Source organism: Hirundo rustica, chromosome 14, assembly GCF_015227805.2.
Source record: "Hirundo rustica isolate bHirRus1 chromosome 14, bHirRus1.pri.v3, whole genome shotgun sequence".
Lineage (NCBI taxonomy): Eukaryota > Metazoa > Chordata > Aves > Passeriformes > Hirundinidae > Hirundo > Hirundo rustica.
The window spans coordinates 15,119,527-15,141,746 of NC_053463.1; the positions used below are offsets into that span (position 1 = coordinate 15,119,527).

The 22,220-nt window shown below is 62.7% G+C and overlaps 1 protein-coding gene across 2 annotated transcripts in view; it reads left to right on the plus strand.

Moving 5' to 3' along the window:
* The first annotated feature begins 532 nt into the window (after positions 1–532).
* Positions 533–22,220, plus strand: part of CXXC5 (CXXC finger protein 5) — a 36,588-nt gene continuing 14,900 nt past the window's right edge. The window contains exon 1 of one of the 2 annotated variants that reach the window (XM_040078618.1): positions 533–641. The gene's annotated coding sequence lies outside the window, so the exon portion shown is untranslated. The other variant, XM_058422535.1, reaches the window with a different exon arrangement.

Genomic DNA, 22,220 nt, shown 5'->3' on the forward strand with positions numbered 1-22,220 from the left:
TGACACGAGGCGTTGGGACACCACGGTGACACTCGGGGGGGTGGCGGGGGGGGCCAGATGAGACACGGAGGGTGACACACCACAACAACAGCCCACGGACGGCACGGCGCCGTGACACCCATGAGGGCATGGGGGACACGAGGGGACACGCCACGGTGACACCCGTGGGGGCAGCCGGGACACGGGGGAGGGCGGGCACACCCCGGCTACACCCGTGACGGGGGGGGGTTTGATGAGCCGTGGGGGTCACAGCGGGATAAACCCCGTGGGGGACGGGTGGGACACGAGGGTCACGCTCTGTCCCCACCCGCGGGGTCGGCCCGGCGGGGTGACACCCGTGGGGGCGGCAGGGCCGGCGGGGATGGGTGTAGCCACCGGGCGATGGGGGTCGGGCGGGCCGGGGCGGGGGAGGCTGCGGCCGTGCGGGCGGAGCGCGCGGGGCGGCGGGGGGCGCGCGCGGCGTTTCGTGTCGCGTCGTGTCGCGTCGCGTCGCGGCGTGTCGCGGTGTCCGGCGGCGCGGGGCGCTCGGCCCGGTCCGGTCCGGGTTTTGCCGGCAGCCGCGGGCAGCGGCGGCGGCGGCGGCAGCGCCGTGCAGCGCGGAGCGGGGGCTGCGCACTCCCAGAGCGAGCGGCGATGTGGAGGTGGGTGTGCGGCGGCGGCGAGGCACCGAGCCCGCCTCGGCTCCCCGGCCCCGGCCCCGGCCCCGGGCAGGTGCTGACCTCCCCTCCCTACCCCGTTCCCTTTCCCCTCCTGCCCCCTTCCCTGCGCCCGGGCAGCTCCCGCGGCTCCCGGCGGCGCTGCCCGCGGCGCGGCGGCTCCCGGACCGCTCGGTGCCGGCCCCCGGGGCGCTCCGCCGGCGGAGTTGGGGCGGGGGGCGTCGGGGGACCGCCGGAGGAAGGGGAGGCGGTGGAGAAGAAAAAGTTTGGCGGGGGGGGGGGGGATCCGCGGCTCGCCCCGCTGCCCGGCGCCGTGCCCGGGCTGCCCGCGGCGGCGGCGGGGCCGGAGCTGGCCGCCTGCCCGCCTGCCCGCGTCGGGCCCGGCCGGTGCTGCCTGCGCGGCGCCCGAGCGGCCCCGCCGCTTCCCGGGGCTGGGAGGGGACGGGGTGGGGGGGGGGGAAACGTCGGGGTAACGAGCAAAGTTTTTCTCGGCGCGACCGAACCCCGCCGCCGGTACCCGCAGCCCGGCGGGGATGAGCCGGGAGCCGTGGGGAGGGACGGAGCGAGCCCCCCACGTCTCCCCCCCGCCGCCCCGGACCGCCGCGGCAGCGCCCGGTGGTTTCCCGGGTGACAATGGTGGCGGCGGGGCCGGGGGGCGGCGGGGGCGGCGGCGCCGGGGGGAGGCGGTGGGCAGCGGGGCTGGCACCGCCGCCCGCGGCGGGGCTGGCGTGGGGGGCTGGCGTGGGGACCCCCGCCCGGCGCCGGTGTCCGCGCGTGGGTCGCCGCCGCCTCTCCGGGGCGCGCCGGGCTCCCGCGGCAGTTTGGCTCCGCCGCCGGTGCCCGGGCGCCGGGTGGCCGCGGGAGCGGCGCCGCTCGCCATCGCCCAGCCATGTGCGACAACTCGCCCAACTTTATCGTCCCCCCGTTCCCGAGCGAGCCCCCCCTCCCCGAGCCCCCCTCCCCCCCCCCCCCCGCCCCGCTTCACCGTCAGAGGGTTTTGGGATTCCCAAACCCCCTGCTCCCCCCCGCCCGCGGCCGGCAGGGTGCCCCACGCACCCCGGCGTCCATCGAGCCGCCGCGATCGCGCCGTGGAACATCCCTCGTTCGCACCGGCGCGGGTGCCACCGGCCCCGAAACCACCGTGGGGGCTGTGGATTGTACCCGAATTTGGGAATTACGGCCTCAAACTCCGCCGAACCGCGGCCCCATGCGCCCCACGGAGGTGTGGGGTGTTTTGCTGGTTTTTTGTTGTTGTTGTCTTGGTGGTTTTATTTTTTTTCCCCCCTTTTATTTTAATTTTGCTATTCCTTTTTTTTTTTTTTTTTTTTTTTTTTTTCCACCGCATCCCGCAGCCGGCAGCGTCCTTCCTGCGGGGCCGGCGCTGCTTGGGGTCGGGTTATTCTTCGCTGGGATGATTGATTGGGGAGAGGAGGATGGGGGGGGTGGCATGGGGGGTTAGGGGCTGGGATGGGAATTGCGGGGAGCCATCCCACGCACAAACAAAGCTGCGCACACATCCTGCGGTAACGGCCCCGCGTGTGCGCTGACCCGGCCGGGCAACCTTCACCCCCCGCCGCTCCCTGCCGGGGGGGCCGGGGGAATGATGGGGGATGCCGTGCTGTGGGAGGGCGGGCGAGGCCGGCTTTTGGGGGGGCGTGGGGGGATGCCCATCCCGGCTACCTGGGGCGCGGAGCCGGGGCCGGCGGAAGTTTTGTTTCTCTGGAAACGGGCCCTGCTGTGTCAGCGGCCCCTTTGTGCCGCTTTGTCCGCGCCCCCCGGCCCCCAGCCCGGCGGCGGGGCCGCACCTGGGGCCGCGGGGGGACGGGGACCCCTCCGGCCTCCCCTCCCGCCCCGGCCCCCGGCGTTCCCCGGCCCCCGGCGCTGCCCGCGGGCTCCGCTGCATCCCCGGCGGGGCCGAGGCGTGGGGGGTCGGGTGGGAAAGGGGGGCGGGGGGGTGACTCTCCCCGAGGTCCCGCTCAGCGGGAGCGCCGGTAGGCATGGAAACCTCGCTCCGTCCCTCCGTCTGTCCGTCCGTCCTTCGCGTTCCCAGCGGGAAAAGCTTTGGGGAAACGGCTCCTCCGGCGGCCCCCGCCGTGCCGCCGCAGCGCATCACCGTCGGTGGCGGTGTCACCCCAAGTGTCCCCGCGCGGGGTACCCCCGGAGATGCCCCCGGAGATGCCCCCGGCGCTGCGCCCCCCTCCCCGGTGCCGGTACCGGCGTCGCCCCGTCGCGCTGGCAGATGTCGCGCCCTGACCTCGGGGACGCCGCCTGGGGGGGGGGCTGTGGGAGGGATGTGGGGGGGGGGGACACGGTGACGGGACGATGGGGACGGGGACGCGCCGGCGTGTGACAACAAAAGCAAAGTAACAAAGGACCCGCCGGTGCCGCTCAGAAGTTGGTCCCGGCGCCGTTCGGGGCTCGCTGGCCCCGGGGGCAGCGTCGGGGGGGGGGCTCTTTGCGTGCCGGGATGTGCGGGCAGGGGCTGGGGGGGGTCGTGCCGGGCCTCACGAACGTCCCCGCGTCCTCCCCCTCGCCTCGGTGGGAAGAGGCAGGAGCCGGCCGAGGCGTCCTTGACGTGGGTTTTGTGGTGGGATGCGGGCGGCCGGCGCCGCGCTGCTGCCAGGCACTGCCCGCACCTCCCCGCGCTCCTGCCTGTGCCTCTGCCCGCGACACGAGCTGGCTGGGCGCAGGAGAGGAGCTCTGCGGGCTGCACCTCAAAATTCAGCCTGTCCCTCCTCTTCCTCCTCCGCGGCCGAGGTTTGTGCCAGAGGAGACGCTGTGGGTGGTGTTTCGGGGATCCCCGACCCCGGGGGTCCCTCACCCACCGGCATCCCCTGGTGTCACCGGCACCTTTCCAGGCAGGTGGCAGCAGTGCAGGTGCTGCTTGTCTGCGACCTGGGGATGCTGCGGGGTTTGGGGGTGCCGTCCCCTCCCCAAAACTGTCCCCTCTGACAAATCTCCTGTGGGGGGCACTGGGGGGACGGCCGGGTCCGGGGTGCTTGGCCCTCGCAGCCAGCACCTGGCACCTCCTCGGCTTGGCCGAGGTTGGGTCCAGCTGGTCCCGGACCCTCCACCTCCCCCCGGCAGGGACATTCCCCGGCGTGGCCACAGCGGGTGCCAACGTTCTGCTGCCTCCCTGTTTTGTTTTCCCAAATCCCGGCTGTAGGAACAACCTCTTGATTAAGTGTATTAATAGTTAAACTTTCAGCTCATAGCTTAAACTCAGCAGACCACGAAAAGCTCCCTCCTTTACTCATGCTCTGGTGCTCAACTAAAATATTGCACTCAAAAGGCTTGGTTATTTTTTTATTTTCTCCTTTCCCCTTCCTTTTCCCCTGACTCAACTTTGACTCCTGGGAGCATGGGGGGGATCTTGTGGGACTCCCAGCTGTCACTGCTGCCCCTTGCAGCCACCTCCTGCACAGAGCACGGAGCATGGGTGTTCTTGAAACTCCTCCAGGTTGGGGAGAAGGACGGAAGCCACTGCCCCAGGAAGAGGCTGGCCCTCCATCCAGCTGGGGACATGAGAATGGATCGGCTGTGGTGGCCTGGGAAGGGATGGAGGAGCTGGCAGAGGAGGCTGTGTGGCATTGGCTGTTTTCCTGCCAGGCAGGTGATGGGGAAAGGGGAAGGTGAGAGGTTCAGCCATGCCAAGTGCAAGGTCTTGCACCTGCATGGGGACAGCCCCCAGCACAGCCGGGGGATGGATGGGCTGGGAGCAGCCCTGCGGAAAATGAGCGGGGGGTGCTGGTGGGTGACAGATGGGACATCAGCCAGCACTGTGCGCTCACAGCCCAGAGAGCCGGGTGTGTCCTGGGCTGCACCAAGGTGAGAAGGGGGTGCTCCCTCTGCTCTGCTCTGCTCTGCTGAGACCCCCTTGGGGCACCACATCCAGCTGTGGGGTCCCCAGCACAGACACATGTGGGGCCTGTTGGAGCAGGTCCAGAGGATGCCACGGAGCTGGTCCAAGGGCTGGAGCCCCTCTGCCCTGGAGACAGGCTGGGGGTGTTGAGCCTGCAGTAGAGAAGTCTATAGGGAGACCTTAGAGCTCCTTCCAGTGCTCAGAGGAGTTTGAAGAGAGCTGGAGAGGGACTTTGGACAAGAGCCTGGAGTGACAGGACAAGGGGTGAGGGTTTTAAACTGTAACAGGGCAGGGTTAACTTGTACATAGGGAAGAAATGTTTTACACTGAGGGTGGGCAGGCCCTGGCACGGGTTGCTCAGAGGAGCTGTGGCTGCCCCATCCCTGGAAGTGTTCGAGGCCAGGTTGGACAGGGCTTGGAGCACCCTGGGGCAGTGGAAGGTGTCACTGCCCATGGCAGTTGAAAGGAGAGGAGCTTTAAGGTCACTTCCAAGCCAGAGTATTCTGTGATTTGGTGCAGGGAGCCGTGGTGTGGGAGGGGCAGGAGGGAAGAAGCATGTGGGCAAAGGAGGAGGAACCACCTCCAAAGGTGGCCAAGGGAAACCCCAGGCCGAGGTGGAGGCAGCGTGACTCGGCTGCTGCTCAGCTGTGGCTCTGCTGGGGATCAGCTCTGCAGCTGCCTTTGCCTTCAGCAGAGGGACGTGTCCTGGTGGGAATGCTGGGACTCGCCATCCTGGGGGCATCAGGATGTGGGTGAGGAGCAGCCTGCATCCCTGCCCGTGTCCTGTGTCCCTTGGGACACCCATGGGGCTGGAGCCCCAGGAGAGCTCCAGGGACAGCAGGCAGCACACTGGTGTGACCCCAGTGAGTGGCTGAGGACGAGCTGGGGGTCCCTTTGCCTTTGGGAAAGTCCAAAGGGCACGTTTACCCTGGCCACGGGCCCTCAGGCACCTGACATCCACAGTCAAAAAGCTTTGGGGTCTGTCACCATCTCAGTGCTGGTGGTGTGCTCACCCTATAGTCTCTCCTTTTGGGGTGCTGGAGTGCTGCTCCCTTATATCTTGAGAGTGATTTCATCCCTGCTTGTCTTTTCCCATGCCTTGCAAGCAGGTGGAGTGTGTAGATGGTCTGAGATGACAGCCCGTGCTGCACATGGGTGGCAGCCTGTGATTATGTGGATAAAAGGGCTTTTGAGGTCAGGTTTTCCTTGGTGTCTCTGGTTTCCACCATCCACAGTTATGGCATGGAAAAGGCTCCCAGGCTCTGAACTCGCCTTGGGATGTGTGGGTCTGGTTCGATGTCCTTGTCCTGGCACAGTGTCACTGGTCCCAAAGCATCTTCCATCGCCTTAGGGACATCCTTTGTGCTGGGAAGATGAGGATGCATCACCTCCTCACAGTGATGCTGACAGTGTGGTGGCCGGGGCACGGGAGGATGTGTGACCCTGGAAGTGGTGGCAAAGACTGAAAAAAGAAAAAGCTGTTTTCTGATTTTCCAAGCAGGATGTGCTCTTCCATCTCCACCCTCCCAGCTCCGAGAGGTGGGAGCTGGAAAAGGGCTCGGGTTACCGGCCCTGCCCTGTGCCAGCCCTGTGGTATCTTGGTGGGGGCACAGTGTGGGTGATGGGTGGGACCTGCCCACGGGCTGAGATGTACCCTGTCTTTTCTGGGTCACTTCTGAGATGGGCTTCATCCCCAGGGTCTGATTGTCACCTGGGTTGGTGGCAGGGCTGGGAACAGCGCTGTCATGGCCTTCTGAGTGACTCCAGGGGGTTCTGGTGGCTGCTGCCACCCATGATACCCTCGGCTGACCCATACATTTGCTCAGCACGTGCTGAGCTCCCTGGGTGTGGTGCCTGCTGGAATGAGGACTGGGTTTGTGCCCAGCTGTGATGACATTGGGCATGTTCCCCTCTGGCCTGCCCTGGTGCTGCTGTCCCTGGTCACCTCCTGGTTTGTGGGTGGTTGGCTGTGGTTGGAAGCAGCCCTCGCTTGATGGATGTTTTGGTTTTGCCTTGGCAGATCTGCCTTGAGCCCGTGCCTGTGCTCCAGCTTTTTGTAGGGATATCTGGGCTATATCTGCCTCCCACAGTCTTCCATGTGGAGTTGTTGTCCGTGCCCAACCAAGCAATGCAGCTCCATCCACTCAGCTTCTGGGCTCTCTCTTGGTGTCCCCAGGGGTCTTGCTGTCATTGCTTCTCACTTCTTTTTGCTAGGACTTGCCCTTATGGTTTTTGTGCCTCTTTCTCTCCCTCAGAGATGGGATTTTGGGGTCCAGACCAAAGCCTTGTGTCCCATTTGTACATCCTGAAGGCTGAGATGTTCTCAGTTGAACATCCCAACCCTGAAGGGCCCCAAGTGTTTGCAGATCCAGGTGCTCTTACCCTGCAAGGACTCTTATTCCTGTGCACCCCCTTCCTGCTCTGCTGCCACCCCTGGGCCTGGAGCAGGGCCAAGGAGGACCAGTGATGCCCAAGCACATTTGATGCCTTGGGAAGGAGCATTTTGCTCACTTGGAGGCTCTGTGGGATCTTTCTCCTCCTGTAGACTCCTAGAACAGTTTGGGCAGGAAGGGACCTCAAAGCTCATCTAGTTACAACCCCTGCCATGGGCAGGGACACCTTCCACTGTCCCAGGTTGCTCCAAGCCCCATCCAGGGATGAGGCAGCTTCTCTGGGCACCCTGTGCCAGGGTCCCACCACCCTCACAGGGAAGAATTCTTCCTAATATCCAATCCCAAACTTTCCTCTTTTGGTTTGAAGCCCTCACCCCTTGTCCTGTCACGACAAGCCCTGGTGAAAACTCTCTCTCTGACTCTCCTGTAAGCCCCTGTGAAATGCTGAAAGGTTTTTCAGCAGGTCCAGGCCTCACCTGGGCCATGGGGAGGTGGCAGTGACCGGTGGCCAGGACATGTGGCAGCACATTAGGTTGTCCTTCCCCACCTTTCCCTCCTGCATCTGCATCGTGCCCTGCTGGGATCCCAGCACCCATCACCCCGGGGTGCCCGTGGCCTCTCTCTGCCTGTGCCCCGCTGCCAGCTGGGAGCAGTTCCCCCAGGTTTCCCCCAGTTTTCCCCCAGGTTTCCCCCAGTTTTCCCCCAGTTCCTGCAGCTGGGTGGAGCGGGGGCCAAGCGCTGCCTGGGAGCTGGGAGCGCTCCTCTTGCCCTCTGCTTTACCTTCTGCATCTCACTAATCTGATGACCGGAGGTATGCGAAGCATTTCAAATATGGCCTCGTTAGCCGGCTCCGGACAGAGCACGCAAGAGCCGTTTCTTCACACTCCTATCGCAGCAGCTGCTGCCGTTCCCTCCTCCCACGGGCATCCCGCTGCTGTGGGATCACAGCCGCCTGAGCCCGTCCTGCCCGTCTGGGGAATGAACGCGTCCTGCTGGCCAGGGGCTGGGTGCTGGGCTCCGGAACCGTTTGGGTGCGTGGGCGAGGGGCGAGCGTGTGCCAGGGATTGGGGTGTCCCCTCTGCCCCCACCCTTGGCAGGTGCCCCATGCTCCCACGGTGGATTCAGGAGCTGGAGGGATCCCACGTGTGACAGTGGCCTCGGGGAACAGGAAAGGCGCCAGGCTGGGGGATGTGAGGTGGTAGGTGCTGGCTGGACACTGAACTGGGAGTGCCAGGCTGGGCTGTCCCTGCCCACCTTTCCCTCCTGCACCCATGGGAAGTACCGGGTGTCGGGAGCGGACTTGGAGGGTGCACTGCGGGAATGGGTGCAGGGGAGGGGCACCCGGCTATCCCCACGGAATGGGTGCTGTCCAAGGGCACTGCAGGCGACTGGCTCTCCAGCGTGGTCCTTGCAGAGGTGCCATGGCACTCGTCTCGGGGTCCCATCCCTCTGTCCCTGTGTCCGTCCGTGTCTGTCTGTCTCCCCATTCCCTCCGTGCCCTGGCTGGCACAGCGTGCTGCTTGCTGGAAGGGGCTCCGCCGTCACCCGTGCTGCCAGGCTGCTGCCTGCTCCCAGGGCCAGCGCTGCTGGGGACCCTCCACTCTTCATGTCCCCGGTGTCCCCCGCCTCACCGCGGTGCCAGCATGAGCCTGGCACCGTCTCCCCATTCCGCCGGGCGAGGAAGCTGGGGCCGGGCTGGGGGAAGAAATAAGCGCGGAGGATGAAGATGATGATGGTGGCTCCGGGCGCCCTTGGGGACAGCCGGCGTCCCCGGGGAGGGGGATGCCACGGCCTGGCACAGCCGGGCACGGGGCTGCGAGCCGGACGCCAGGCGTTTGCGCGTTAATGCATCAGGACAGCTTGCAAATTCCAGGCTGGCGCGGCGAGGTGCCGGCCGCGGCGGAGCGTGCGCGGTGTCGCGGCCGGGGCCGCGCTGCCACAACCGGTTATCTCGGCCAGCGCCGCCCGCGGGGGGCTCGGGGCTGGGCACGGCTGCCGGCCGCCCCCGCCGCTGCACAGCGGGAGGAGTGGGTGGGTTTGTAGGGATCTCTGTGTCCCCCGTCTGCAGGGACCTCTGTCACCTCTGTCCCTCTCCTGTCTGCAGGACCCTTGTCCCATCCCCGCCCCATCTGCAAGGATCTCCGGTCTCTCCTGCGGGGAGCCCTCTCCTCTGTCGCCCTCAATCTGCCAGGGCCCCTGTCCCCTCTTTCTGCGGGGAACTCTGTTGTCCCTTCTACAGAGTCCCGTCTCCTCATCCACAGGGATCCTGTCTCCTCTTCTCTAGGGACTCCTGTGCCCCCCTCTTGAAAGCCCCTCCTGCCTGCCGGCATCCCTGTCCCGCTGGGACCCCTGTCCCTCCATCCCCAAAGCTCTGTGTCCCCTCACCTACAGGGACCCCTGTTCCCCCGTGGGCAGTTCCCCTGTTGCCCCTCTCTGCGGAGCCCCCCCTGCACAAAGCCCCTGCTCTCCCTGCCCCCCTTCTGCAGAGCCCCATCCCCGGGGATCCCAGAACCCCCACACCCACAGGAACCCCTGTCCCCACATCCGCAGCTCCCCCATTCTCCCATCTGGGGTGATTCCCAGTCCTGGAGGTTGTTCGGGGGCAGCGGTGCCATCTGAATCCCCGGGAGAGGGGGTGACCTTTCGTCTCTACACGCGGGTAAACTGAGGCAGGGATTGGCATGGAAACCTCTCTAAAAAGCGGTTTCTCCTCCTTTCCCCGAATATTTCCCCCCCGATCTGAGCCTGTTAGCAGAGCCCAGACCCCCAGGCTCTGCTCCCGTCTCCGCACTACCGTGTGATCTCCCTCCCCCATCCTCACATGCGGATTCCTTAAATTAAAAAAAAAAAAAAAAAAAAAATTGCCACCTCGTTGGGAAAAACTGGAGTCACCTGGAGTGCTAATCCCGAGGCACCCTGGGGCTATGGGTGCTTCCTGGACTCGCTCCCGCGGGGCTGGAGGAGGAGGGGGCCCTTTGCTTTGCGAAGGCGTTGGGGGATTAGTGGGAGGATTGGTAAATCTGACCCCAGGTAAAGATTAAGACCCAAAAAAAAAAAAAAAAAAGGAAAATCGTTGTGTTTTTTCCCCTGTGCCTGATGCACCGTGAAGATTAAACTGGGATGAGTCTGTGCGGCAGCCAGTTCGATTAGGGATGGGGACAGCAGGGAGGGATGTGAGATGGGGCAGGGATGGGGGCTGTGCCTGGGGGTCTGGAGATGCCAAAGCTGGGGGGGAAGGGGAACCTGGGGGAATGGGGGAGCTGAGCTGGGGGGGCCTGTGGCCACTCCCCGGGGCTCCCCAGGCTGCCTGTGGTTTGTGCTTTGGGGGACAACCATATCCATAACCACTGATCCTGGAAATAGCAGGACTGGGCTGTGTGGGGGCAGCTTCAGCAGCTCATCCCAAGGGCTGACAGCTCCAGGGACGGGGCTGGAAAGCACCTGGCAGTGGGGAGTGAATCCTCCACTAGATTGGCTGTGCTCTCATCCCACCCAGCGTCCCTGGTCTGCGTCCCACAGACCATGCAGCCACCTCCAAGGATAAGCAGGGACCACCCCCACCCTCCATCGCTCTGGGAGGCTCCCAGCAGAGCTCTGGGAATCCTCTCTATCCCGCTGGTGATGCTCCCCTGGGAATGATGGAGAAGGGACAAGGGCTCCCCTCCAGGACAGAGTGAGGGACACGTCCCTCCCCACAGGCAGGGTGTTGGGAAGGGATGGCTTCCCTGCCTGTGCTCCTGTGTCCTTTTGGGGCTGAAGGGGCAGAGGAGATTGGGGAACTCCCTCAGGGCTGTCCGGCCATTCTGAAGGACCATGTGACCAGTGGGTGTACTGGGAGGAAACTGGAATGGCTGTCCCTGGAGAGGGCCATGGAGTGGCTGGCCCCTCCTTTGGGATAAGGCATTTTGGGGGATGAGCACTGGCTGGGGGGTCAAGCGGCATTTTGGGGTGTTGAGCACAAGGTCGAGGGACTGAGCAGCATTTTGGGGAGCTGGCAGCTGGTTTGGTGGTCAAGCATTGTTCTGGTTTGGGGGTCAAGCCAGATTTGGGGCTTGCTGTTTTGGGGGTCTGAGCACCAACTCGAGGCTCAAGCACTGTTTTGGGGCCTGAACTCCACTTTGGGGTCTGGGCAGCAGCTCAGTGGCTGGTTCAGGGGGCTGAGCACCGTCTCGGGGTCAGGCAGTGGTTTGGAGGGCTGAGCACCATCTCAGGGGTCAAACACCTGTCTGGGGTGTTCAGCACCTGCTTGGGGGCTCTGTGCTGCATTGGGGGATGAGCCCTGGCCTGGGACTTGAGCTCTGGGGAAACTGAGAGCCAGTTTGGCCACCAAGCCCCAGTTTGTGTGGCTTAGCACCATTTTGGGGGGCTGAATACCAGCTCAGAGGTTGAACAGTGGTTTGTGGGGTGGCTTAAACACTGTTCTGGGGCTGAGCCCCAGTTTGAGGGGCTAGATCCTTCCTGAGAGGGCTGGGGGGGCACCCCACTGAGGGTGTGATCCCATCTCATGTCCCATACCGGGGTCTGGCAGTGCCAGGGCAGGGGTTGTTCCTGCTCTGTCTTTGCTCCCTGTCCCCAGCACAGAGGAGCCTCTGGATGGGGAGGAGCAGGAAAAGCTGGCTCTAGGTCCCTGTGCTGCCCCAGGTGTGCAGGCCCGTTCCAGCCCTTCCCTGCCTCAGTTTCCCTCCTGCAGTAGAAGCAGAGCAGAGCACCTCCTCTCGAGGGTGTCCCCGCTGCCTCCTGCCCGTGGTGCTCTGCCATGGCCACCCCTGCCCAGACAGGTAGGGCTGGGATCATCTCACCCCCCATCCAGCGGCTGGGTGCTGCTACCCTGGCTAATGCTGGGTACCTGGAGCATCCCATGTGTTCCCTGGGGGGTGTTCAGGGTGCCGGGGGTCCTGGCAAACCCTCACACAGGCAGCTCCATGCTGGAGCCTCAGCCTGCTCTCCCAAAGGTGCTGGCAACCAGAAAGGGAACCCACGTGCCTGGAGCAGGGCGACCCTCCAGCTGCACCACCCTGGGGCTGCAGGGGCACTGTCCCCTGCCAGCTGAGCTGCTGCCATCGGAGTGGGGAGAACCGTGCTCCCCCTGCCAGGGCTCGGCAGGTCTGGGGAGGTGAGGAGGGGCCCACGATGCCTCCATGCGTGGGGCAAGGAGGGCACGTGCCCACTGTGTGCTTTGCAGGTCACCCTGAACCCTGCTGGCCCCTGCCAGCCTGGGGACCCTGGTGACACCCTGCCCTCTGCCCCAGGCAAGGTGAGAGGATGGGACAGGGCTTTTTCCTGGCCTCAGGGTCATGCTGTGTCCCAGGGCTCGTTCCTTGTGCCAGCACCTCCTCTGGAAGCACCCTTGGGCTCCTTTCTTCCTGGGGGGTGCAGCTCTCCCCCTCCTGGATGCTCCTCTGCCCCGATGGCTGGGGACAGATCCAGACCAGGAGGAAGATGCCTGTGGCTCCATGCCCAGGGTCTGCATCACCCCGACAGGGTCTTGGCAGTGCTGTGGCCCCACAGGTTCCCCAGGATGTGTTGATACTGGGAGCTGGCCAGGCTGTGATGATGGCAGAACATCTCACAGGACAGGGATGCCACTGGGGACACTGATCTCTCTAAGTCCCATCCTGGAAGATAACATCATGCTCTTCCACCTCCTGGCTGGCTTTGCCCTGGGATGCTGTTCCTGGCTGCACCCCGAGCTGCTTCCCAAAGCTCTCCTGGGGGATGACCATGGGGTGAGGGGTCAGGGGTCTCCCTGTGTCCACCCCAGACCTGCTCAGGAGCCCAATCCCGGAGCTGGAGTCAGTGCTCCCGGATCCCTCGGGAGCAGATGCACCAGACCCAGCCTTACTGCCCCTGACCATCTCCACATTCAACGGGTGGAAATAAGGAGAAACTTGGAAATTCCAGGCTGGAGAAAGGCCTGGGTGTGCTGGGGGGTGGGAAGGGACACAGTGCCCCAGGCCAGGATGAGTATCCTGGGTGATGCCAGGATGCTGAGAGCATCCCTCTGAGTATTCGCCCGGGAATGCGGCCACGGGTGTGCGCGGGGGGGGGGGCTGGGTGCTCCAAAGGACGCAAACCCCCTGAGCCCTCAAGGCTGAAACTGCCACGAGCTCATCTCCGGGGTGAAAATAGCTGTGAGGGAAGAGGGGTGCTTGCTCGCATCCCTGGCCGGCTTTGCTTCAGCCACATCCTGTCAGGGGCGGGGGGACGCCCGGCTCTGGAGGACCCTCCGGTGCGCTCTGTGCCGGGGGGGCCGCGTCGTGTCGGAAATCACGTGGCGCTGGGGCTCGGGGCTTTACGGGAAGCGAGGGTTGAGGCGAGGGGCAGCTCCCATCCCCCCGGGATGGCTTGGCCGGGGTTCAGCTCGGGATCGGGCCCCCAAAGCAGCTGCCCCGCGGCCGCTTCCCGGCAGGCGCGGGGTGACGCGGGGGGGACGAGGAGCCGCCGTCGCTCCCCGGAGCAGATGGTCCCTCGGCAGCAAAGCCGCCCCTTCCGCATCGATTACCCGGGCCGGCCGTTTAACGATCGCTTTCCGGGGTTAATTAAACTCTCCTCGCCGAGGGCGGCTGTACCTGCCTGCAGCCCCCACGCACCCCCCAAAAAACGGCGGGGACGAGCCTGTGGCTGGAGCCGGGCTTTGCTTCCAAGTCAAACCTTAATTTCCATCCCGGAGTGGCTGCGCTTCTCCCCGGGGCACCCGGAGCAAGGTCAGCTGCCGAGTCTGGCTGAATCCCGCTTTCCAGGCAGCTTGGGGGCTGGGGCAGAGGCTCCCCGCTGTTTTCCCTTGCCCGCTGTTTTTTTTTTGGGGGGGAGCGATCCCCACTACCTCGCTCCGTGGGGTTGAGTCTGAGCCCACCCGTGTCTCTGTTCACAATGGTTTTGGAGGAAGGCGTCGAGAGCTCGGCGGCAGACGGCGGCTCCGGAGCAGCACGGGTTGCCGAGCGGGTCGCAGCCCCGCGATTGTCAGGAGTTGCTGCTTTTTGCATATCTAAATGTGCCCTTTCAGCCGGCGCTCTCGGTCGAAACTGCCATCTTTCGCCTCATTGTCAGCCTCGCCGAGGTTACGCATCGTTTGCTGACTCACAGCCTCCTGCTCTAATTACTCGTTCCACTCCCTCCCCGGAGCCGCCCGGCCAGTCCCGGCACATCCCTTCCCGCTGCCGCCCCGCGGGCCGGGGGGCTGGAGCCGGGGCATCCGAGCAAAGCCCCCTCCCTGCACCCATCCCTGCCCCTGGGCATCGCTCCGCGCCCGCGGCTGAAAGCTGCTGCCCTTGTCCGCTCCAGCATCCCCCTGCTCGCACCCCGGCATGGATTCGGGGAGCAGCCGGGGCATCCGTGCAAAGCCCCTCCCTGCACCCGTCCCTGCCCCTGGGCATCGCTCCCAGGCTCCAGGAGCTCTCCCGGTTGCCTGCTCGAGCTCCCCACGCTCACCCCCGTAACCCTGCTGGTTTTGGGGTGCAGCCGGCGCTTGGTGCGGGCTCTCAGGACAGACGCACGGCGCAGCTGAGCCACCATCCAGGCGCCGTGCCGGGGGAGCTCCGGGCTGCCATCCCCCCGGGCATCGCCCCGCTGAGGGACGCTGCTCCCACGCACCCTCCGAGCTTCCCGGGAGCATCCCCGGTGCGCGGCCCCCCCGGGCCGGGCCGAGCCGAGCCGAGCCCGGCCCCCCTCGGCGGCAGCGCTAAACCCGTAAGCTGAGCCTCTTTGATCCCCGTCCGATATGATCAGCCGCCGGGGAGCTCTGAGCCGGGCCCGGCGTGATTTCCAGCGCCCTGGAGATTCGAACAGACGCTGCAATTACCGATGGGATCGGGCTGATCCCGCTCTTGGCCTGCTGCTCCGCGCTGGCTGGGGTCCTGTCTGCCAGAAACAGGGAAAGCACCGGCTCTGACCTTTTTAATATTATTATTTTTATTATCGTCATCAACATGAAACTATCCCCCCATCCCGGGCTTGCCATCACTGTCATGCCAGTGGGAAGAGCCAGCATCTCCCTTCTCAGATCCTTACACCTTCAAAGGAGAGGGGACCCAAACTCACCCATCCCAGCACGCCAGATGGATGCAGGGGCTCAATTTAGCTTTAATTAACTTGATTTTTTATCTCCCTCCCGGTTTTGATCGGTAATATCGAGGCGGAAACAACATCCCTGCAAATCCATCTTGCTAAGGATGGTGAAACCAAGCCGGGTAATCCGGTGGTAAGGACAGCGCTCCGACGGGTAATGCAGTCGTGCTTGCCTTGGAAGAGGAGATATTTTATATATTTATATACCAAGGCAAAAAAAGAGCCGGGTATGTGTTTGCACAGGCTTCTGCCTGTCACAGAACGGTCCAACCACGCATCTTATCTCGTAAAGCCATATTTTGGCCCTTTTTTTTTCCCCCCAAGAAAGTGAATTTTAAGCGCCAGGAGACAGTGATGGTTTCTTTGGAGCTGTTAGGATCTGCCATGTACAATAAATCTGTCTTAGTTTGTGGATTATTGGCCCAATAGACCGTAACAGCTCTGTCAGCCCCTCCTGGCGTGCTGTGTCCGGCAAGCTCAGCCTTTGGTGGGTTTTCCTGGTTTTTTTATTATTTTTCAGCAGGAATTTGCTAAGGATTTTTCTGTGCCTTGTGCGTGTACAGCAGCTGATAGGGAATTGACAGGAGCTCAGTAACGTTCTTAGGTTTTGGGGTTGGTTTTTGCTGTTTAAAAATATTTCCCCTCTGGAAAAACCCAAAGGCACAAATTCCAAACCCCCAAAACAGGGCGGAGAGGAGGGCAGAGCCATCCAGCCAGGGGCTGCCTCCCCAAAACTTGTGCTGGCTGAGAATGGGGTTTTACTGAATGGGGTTTTCCTGCTTTCCAGTAGGATTTTCCCTGGGTGGCCCCGCTCCTGCCAGCCGTTGTTCCCAGTACACAGTGCTTGATCCGAGCCTGGAAAACCAGGATTTCCCGGGGATGGCGTGGGATGATGCGCTGGCCTCTCCAGCCCTACTGGGGAGCACAGCACATGCTCCTCTCACCCTCAGCCTGAATTCCAGGGGGTCTGAACCCCCAAAGTGAGGGGATCTGCAGCTGCTCCTGCCCCAGTGACAGGCACCCCTGGTCCTGCTGCTCAGCGCGGTCTCAGCGTGGCCCTGGGTGATGGTGAGAGGTGAGATGTGGGCTGCAGGTGTAGGGCGAGATGTGGGGGTGCACAGTCATGATGGGGTGAGGAGTGGGGCGGGAAGCGGAGTGGGGTGCAAGTGCGGGGCACAGGCTGCAGGCAGGCAGGTGTGGGTGCCTGGCCTGTGGGGCGAGTGGATCTGCTGTAGGGCTGGGGCACACACACATCCTTAAAGGGAGTGGGATGAGGTGTGTGGGGTTTGCGATGGGGAGAGAGCAGGCTGAGCGCCCTGGGACAGGGCTGGCGGGTGTCTCCTGGCACTGTGGGTGTCCCCTGGCTCGATGGGGTGTCCTCTGTCACAGCGGGTGTCCCCTGGCACTGCCAGTGTCCCCTGGCACTGCGGAGTGTCCCCAGGCTCAGTGGGGTGTCCCCTGGCACTGCAGAGTGTCCCCAGGCACTGCGGGTGTCCCCTAGCACTATAGGGTGTCCCCTGGCACAGCAGGGTGTCCCCAGGCTCGGTGGGGTGTCCCCTGGCACACAGGGTGTCCCCTGGCACTGCAGGGTGTCCCCAGGCTCTGTGGGGTGTCCCCAGGCACTGCAGGTGTCCCCTGGCACAGCAGGGTGTCCCCGGGTCGGATGGGGTGTCCCCTGGCACGGCGGGCGGTGCCCCGGGTTGGATGGGGTGTCCCCTGGCACAGCAGGGTGTCCCCGGGTTGGATGGGGTGTCCCCGGGTCGGATGGGGTGTCCCCTGGCACAGCAGGGTGTCCCCGGGTCGGATGGGGTGTCCCCGGGTCGGATGGGGTGTCCCCGGGTCGGATGGGGTGTCCCCGGGTTGGATGGGGTGTCCCCTGGCACTGTGGGGTGTCCCCGGGTTGGATGGGGTGTCCCCTGGCACGGCGGGGTGTCCCCAGGTCGGATGGGGTGTCCCCTGGCACGGCGGGTGGTGCCCGGGGCTGCCAGCTGCGGATGCCTGTCCATCCCGCCGGGCGCTGCGCGGCTCCGTAAGCCCATTAAGAGCTCAGGGAGCCTTACACCTCGGGGGGCTGCAGCAGGGACTTGCACTGCTTCAGCTTAAACCCCTTGAGCTGCAGCGGGGGTGCTGCTGCAGGGACACGAGGACGCCCGTGGCCACCCTCTGGAGACGCCCATCCCGAATCCCTGCCGTGGGTGCCGGCTGCTTCCCCGGGATGGTGAGGGCTGCAGCCCTGGCACCAGGCTTTGGTTTCGTTGCATTGTTAAAATGCATCATTAGGGTGAAAAAGTACAATTTTTTGTCTGAAAAAATCCTCAGAGGAGGACGTTTCCCCTCCGGGTGCTGTCGTTCAGCATCACGGTGCTCAGGAGAAAAGTACAGGCAGGTCTGTCTGGGATGGGGAAGCCACACTGGTCGAGGGGAACCTGGTCAGGAATTGCTTGGGAATTTTTCTATGTTAACCTAGATGTGCGCTATGTCAAAAGTGTCAGGAACTACGATAGTAGGAAACCCCCTTCTCCCCCTTCAGACAGATATTGTGAAGCTTTGTCAGAATACTGAGGGAGATGCTGTGGACAGCCCCTAAAATGCCAGTGGCTCATTCCAGACACAAGGGTAGGTTTCTTTTCCTTGAATCCACCACCACCAAGTCCATATCTGCCGGTGCTCCAGCTTGTTGGGGGATGGATTCTGTGGGCGCTCCCTGCCCAGCTCATCTTCCAAGGCTCATCCTCCATGGATCATGCCACTGAGGGCAAGGTGCAGGACCCTCTGGCATGGGGAAGAGGGAGGAGGATGGGATGGAGGCGGCTGGGGAAGCAGCAAGTCAAGGGGGATGTTCATTGTGGAAGCTGAGAGCGGGCACTGGAACCCATTTGGTCGGGAGCCCTGGGCTCTGGAGCTCCCCTCCTGTGCCAGGACCTTCCCAGTGCTGTGGGAAGACCCATCCGGAGATGGGGATATGGGTGTTGTGTTTCAGAAGGGATCAGGCCCTTCCCTGGTGAGGGAAGATGGTTCTCTTGCAGAGGGTTGCTAATCTGGCAGGCTGCGAGTCCTGAACCCACCAGGGCTTGCTGGAGAAGAGCTGGACCACGACGTGGCAGAAACCAGCTACATCCAACTTGCTCCTTGTCATTCCAGCCTCCAGCTGGGAAGTGAGGGAAGGCAGCAGCATGGACATCTCTAGTTTTAGGGTAGCCCCTCAGAGCCTGGGGCCAGCCAGGAGCAGTGAGCCCAGGCAGAGGCTGACACCCTGCACTCAGTCCCCTCAAAGTGCCATAAGCCCTTCCCAGCTCTCACCAAGTAGTGTTTCCTTCATGCTTCAGCTTCCCCAGGCTTGGTCCTGTGGCCCTTCCCTATCTTCCTCTGTGTTGTGACAGCTTGTGGATGGATTTTTCCGTGGCCGCTCTCCTCGAGGTCACAGAGTGAACCTCTCTGTTTCTTACTGTGAGTCCTGCAGCTCCTCCAGCTGAGGGTCCTCCCATCTTGTGGAGCTCACGCTGTGCCTGGTGGTGGTGATGGTGACCCCTTCCTCCCTCCCAGGGCTCCAGCTCTGCTTTCCAAATGTCCTGGGTTTGGTTCTTTAGGATCTGCCAGCTTCCCCCATGTCACTTGTGCTTTCTAAAAATTGCCATAGAATCAGAAAATGCTTTGGGTTGGAAGAGACTCTCTCGTTGCACCCCCTGCCATGGGCAGGGACACCTTCCACTATCCCAGGTTGCTCCAAGCCCTGTCTAACCTGGCCTTGGACACTTCCAGGGATGGGGCAGCCACAGCTGCTCTGGACAACCTGTGCCACCCTCACAGGGAATTTCCCCCCAGCATCTTACCTACCCCTGCCCTCTGTCAGTTTAAAATCCTTGTGCCTCGTCCTGTTACAACAGGCCACGGTGAGACGTCTTTATCCATCCATCTTCCATCCCCCTTCAAGCATGGAAGGGCCCCAGTGGGGTCTCGTGGCTGTGCAGGACCCCCATGGACAATCTGAGTGTTCCAGAGCAGTCCCAGTGTTTTCTGCAGTCACACTGGTATCGGATCAAATAGAGAAGCTGGGCCTTGGTACAACTCCTCCCTGCTCTGCCATCCCACCATGGGCCCGGAGCTCTCCTGGGAACACTTTTCCAGGAACAGTTTTCCTAATAACTCTTGCCAGCAGGTTGCCCAGCGGTGCTGTTTCTCTGTCTCTAGTGCCACGTATGGGGAAGGAAGATGCCTTCCATTTCGGGCTGATTCTTGAAGAAGCGTTAAGAACCAGGAAAGATATCTGAGAGGAATCTCTGAAGGAGAGCTCAGCTTGGGTCAGTCCGTAGGTGTCCTCTGGCCTCAGGCGTGTTTGCACACCTGAGAGCTGTGTGTTGGGTGCAGGTGTCCCCAGCCATGGTCCTGGCTGAAGGCAGACCTCGTGTCTGAGGACATTGGGTCACCACTGTTGCAGTGTCCCCACCATCAGCCAGGATGGGGCACCCTCGGGGCTCCCTGGTCCCCAGGATGTGGTGCAATCCCTGTCTGTGGCTCTGCTCTCCAGGAGGATGGGATGCTGGTTGCTCCCTGGGATCCAGAAGGTGCAGAAGGGAGAAGCATCATCTTCCTCTTGGTCCCGGGCTGCTCCAGTGTGCCTGTTTGTTTGAGGGCTGCATGAACAAGGTTTCCTTGACTGCCCTTGCCCTTGAGTGTGCAGTTGTCTTGGGAGCTCTGGGTCTAGTGCTGTGACCATCCAACTCGGAGAAGCTCAAGGAAGGGAAAAAAAGTGAGGGGTGCAGGAGACCTGAGGAGCAGTGAAACCAGATCTTGAGGTGTTCCCTAGGGTGAACCAAAATGATGGAGCACCTGCCAAGCATCCCAGTCCTGGAGGTGTTGGCAGCGAGTGCCCCCATCCTCTGGCACCCAAAGTCCTGGGCAGCGCCCTCCCATCTGCCAGGGCTCCAGCACTGTCCTTTTGCTCAGCACCCTCCAGCCCACTCACCTGCGCTGCCTGGGGTTGTCCTGGGCTCTCTGGCTCCATCCCCAGTGCCTCCAGCAGGATCTGGCTGGCGGCAGGGGTCTGTCACCTGTGATGTCTCGGGGAGCAGGAAGCTCTGGGGGCGCACAGCAGCGAGCTCAGCTTGTGTCTGAGCTAGAGAGCACCAGGGTTTGCTCTGTGTTATTCTGGATCTAAAAGGGAAAAAAAAAAAAGGGATTGCTCTTTCCCAGTTCCTGCATTTCCTGAGAGCAGCCTAGCTCCTAGCTTATCTTCAGACAGCCTCAGGGGTATTCCCTTGGAGTTTGGGAGTTTAATCAGGCATTGCTGGGGCATGTGAACTCTGCGGCGAGTCGCCGTTCCCAGGGAGGGGAGCGCCTCTCGCAGATATTTGGGTTGGCGTGCCTGGGCTGGGGGCTGGGCTGGCTGGGAACGTGCTGCTGCTTTTCCTGGGGATGCGACTGGGAATGGCTGGGGGTGAGGAGCTGACCTGCCTGCCTGGGAGGATTGCGGGGAGGATGCCCGTGGGCAGGGTGGGTTCCCCTGGACATCCCCGAGGCGGGGCTTCGCTGTGCTCCTTCGAACCTTCCATCCCCTCCAGCCCTGCCTCTGCCACCTGCCTCTTTGCCTCTCAAACCCGTGGATTTTCTTTGTAGCATCCTAGGTGAAAGCTTCTGATTGTGACCTGGCGCCCTTCTTCTGGCCCCTCTGGCCATAACCTGGTCCTGCTGCTCATTTTATTTGGGGTGACTTCGAACTGGGCAGAGAATCAGAATTCCAGTGGAAATGCCCGACGCCAGGCTCTGCTTCACCGGTGGAATCGAGGGCTTTGTTGCTGGCTCTTTTGCAGGCAGTATTTCTTTTTTTGGGGGCTGGATATATTTCTGGCAAGTAAAATGACGGATGCTCTGTTTCGTTTCCAGTGGCAGCGTTTCAGATTCCTTGCTCCAGGGCAGGAGCCGAGCGAACTCCGATTCCAGAGCAGCTCTGGTACCTTGGCAGCTTAAAGGCCACGGGGTTTGCTTGAATGACAAGCGGTGCTGAGCGTGGGGAAAGCTCAGGAGAGGCGGTTTTGTGCTCATGCCTTCCATCTCTTGTAGGAGCGAGATCCCACGGAGCGGGGAGGCATCTTTATCCCGTCTTCCTGCTCTGCAGGCACACTGGGAGGTGGTGGAAAGATGTGGAGAAGGATGGCAAGCCCTGCCTTGAGGGGATACTCTTTGCATCACTGCTGGGGAGATGGGGAGAAGCAAAGTCTTGAGGCATTTCTGTGTCTTCTCCCAAGGAACATCCTCTTGGATGCTCTTAGCCCAGCTCTGCCTCCCCTTGTACCTGTCTCAGCAGGATAGAATCATAGAATCATGGAATGGGTTGGGTTGGAAGGGACCTTAAAAGCTCATCTTATTCCAACCCCCTGCCATGGGCAGGGACACCCTCCACTATCCTGGGTTTCTCCAAACCCCATCCAACCTGGCCTTGGACCCTTGCAGGGTTGGGACAGCCGCAGCTCCCCTGGGTGACCTGTCCTAGTGTCTCACCAGTGCCTCTGAAGTGATCCAGGTGCAGATCTCAGGGGCTGGCTGAGCTGCACCCTGCAATGCTGGTGAGCTCCCAGCTACCAGGGAGGACAGGACCCGCCGGCAGGGCTGGCCTGCTGTTGGGATGCTGCAGTGCTGAGGGTGAGGTGTGAGGGATTGGGAATCCACAGCCCAGGGGGTCAGGGCAGGTTGGGGATCTCTGTTCCTGAAGCTACCCAGCTTCATTTTGCCTGTCTGCGTGGACCTGAGACACGTGTGGGTCTGCGGGCAGAGTTTGCCCATCCCTCTGAGACCTCCCCTGCACTTGGTTTTGGTGACAGAGAGAACCCAGACTGCTGTCTGCCTCCCAAAACCTGTACCCCAAAACCTCTCAAGCCTCTCTGGCCCACTGGGCTTGCTGGAATTGATGCCCCTAGACACCAGTGGGGATGTGATGGTGCCGGCCCCGTCACTGTGGTGAGTTGTGGCTGTGCTCAGCAAGGCTGTGGGGCTGGGAAGAGACTGACTCGGACTCCCTGAGGGCTGTGGGGTGCCTCACTGCCCCCCCCAAAGCTGAGCTGGTCTTCCCCCCACCAAGCCCTGGCCAAGCAGCCTTCCTCCCCTTTTTCTTCTTCCTCCTATTTCCCTCCTGCCAGCGAGGCCAAGCAAAACGCGGTGCTGACCAAAAATAACAACCGCCGGCAGATCCAGACAATGGATAAACCCCTGGTGAGGGCGAGGGCGACCCGAATCCTCCCAGAGGAAGACGGG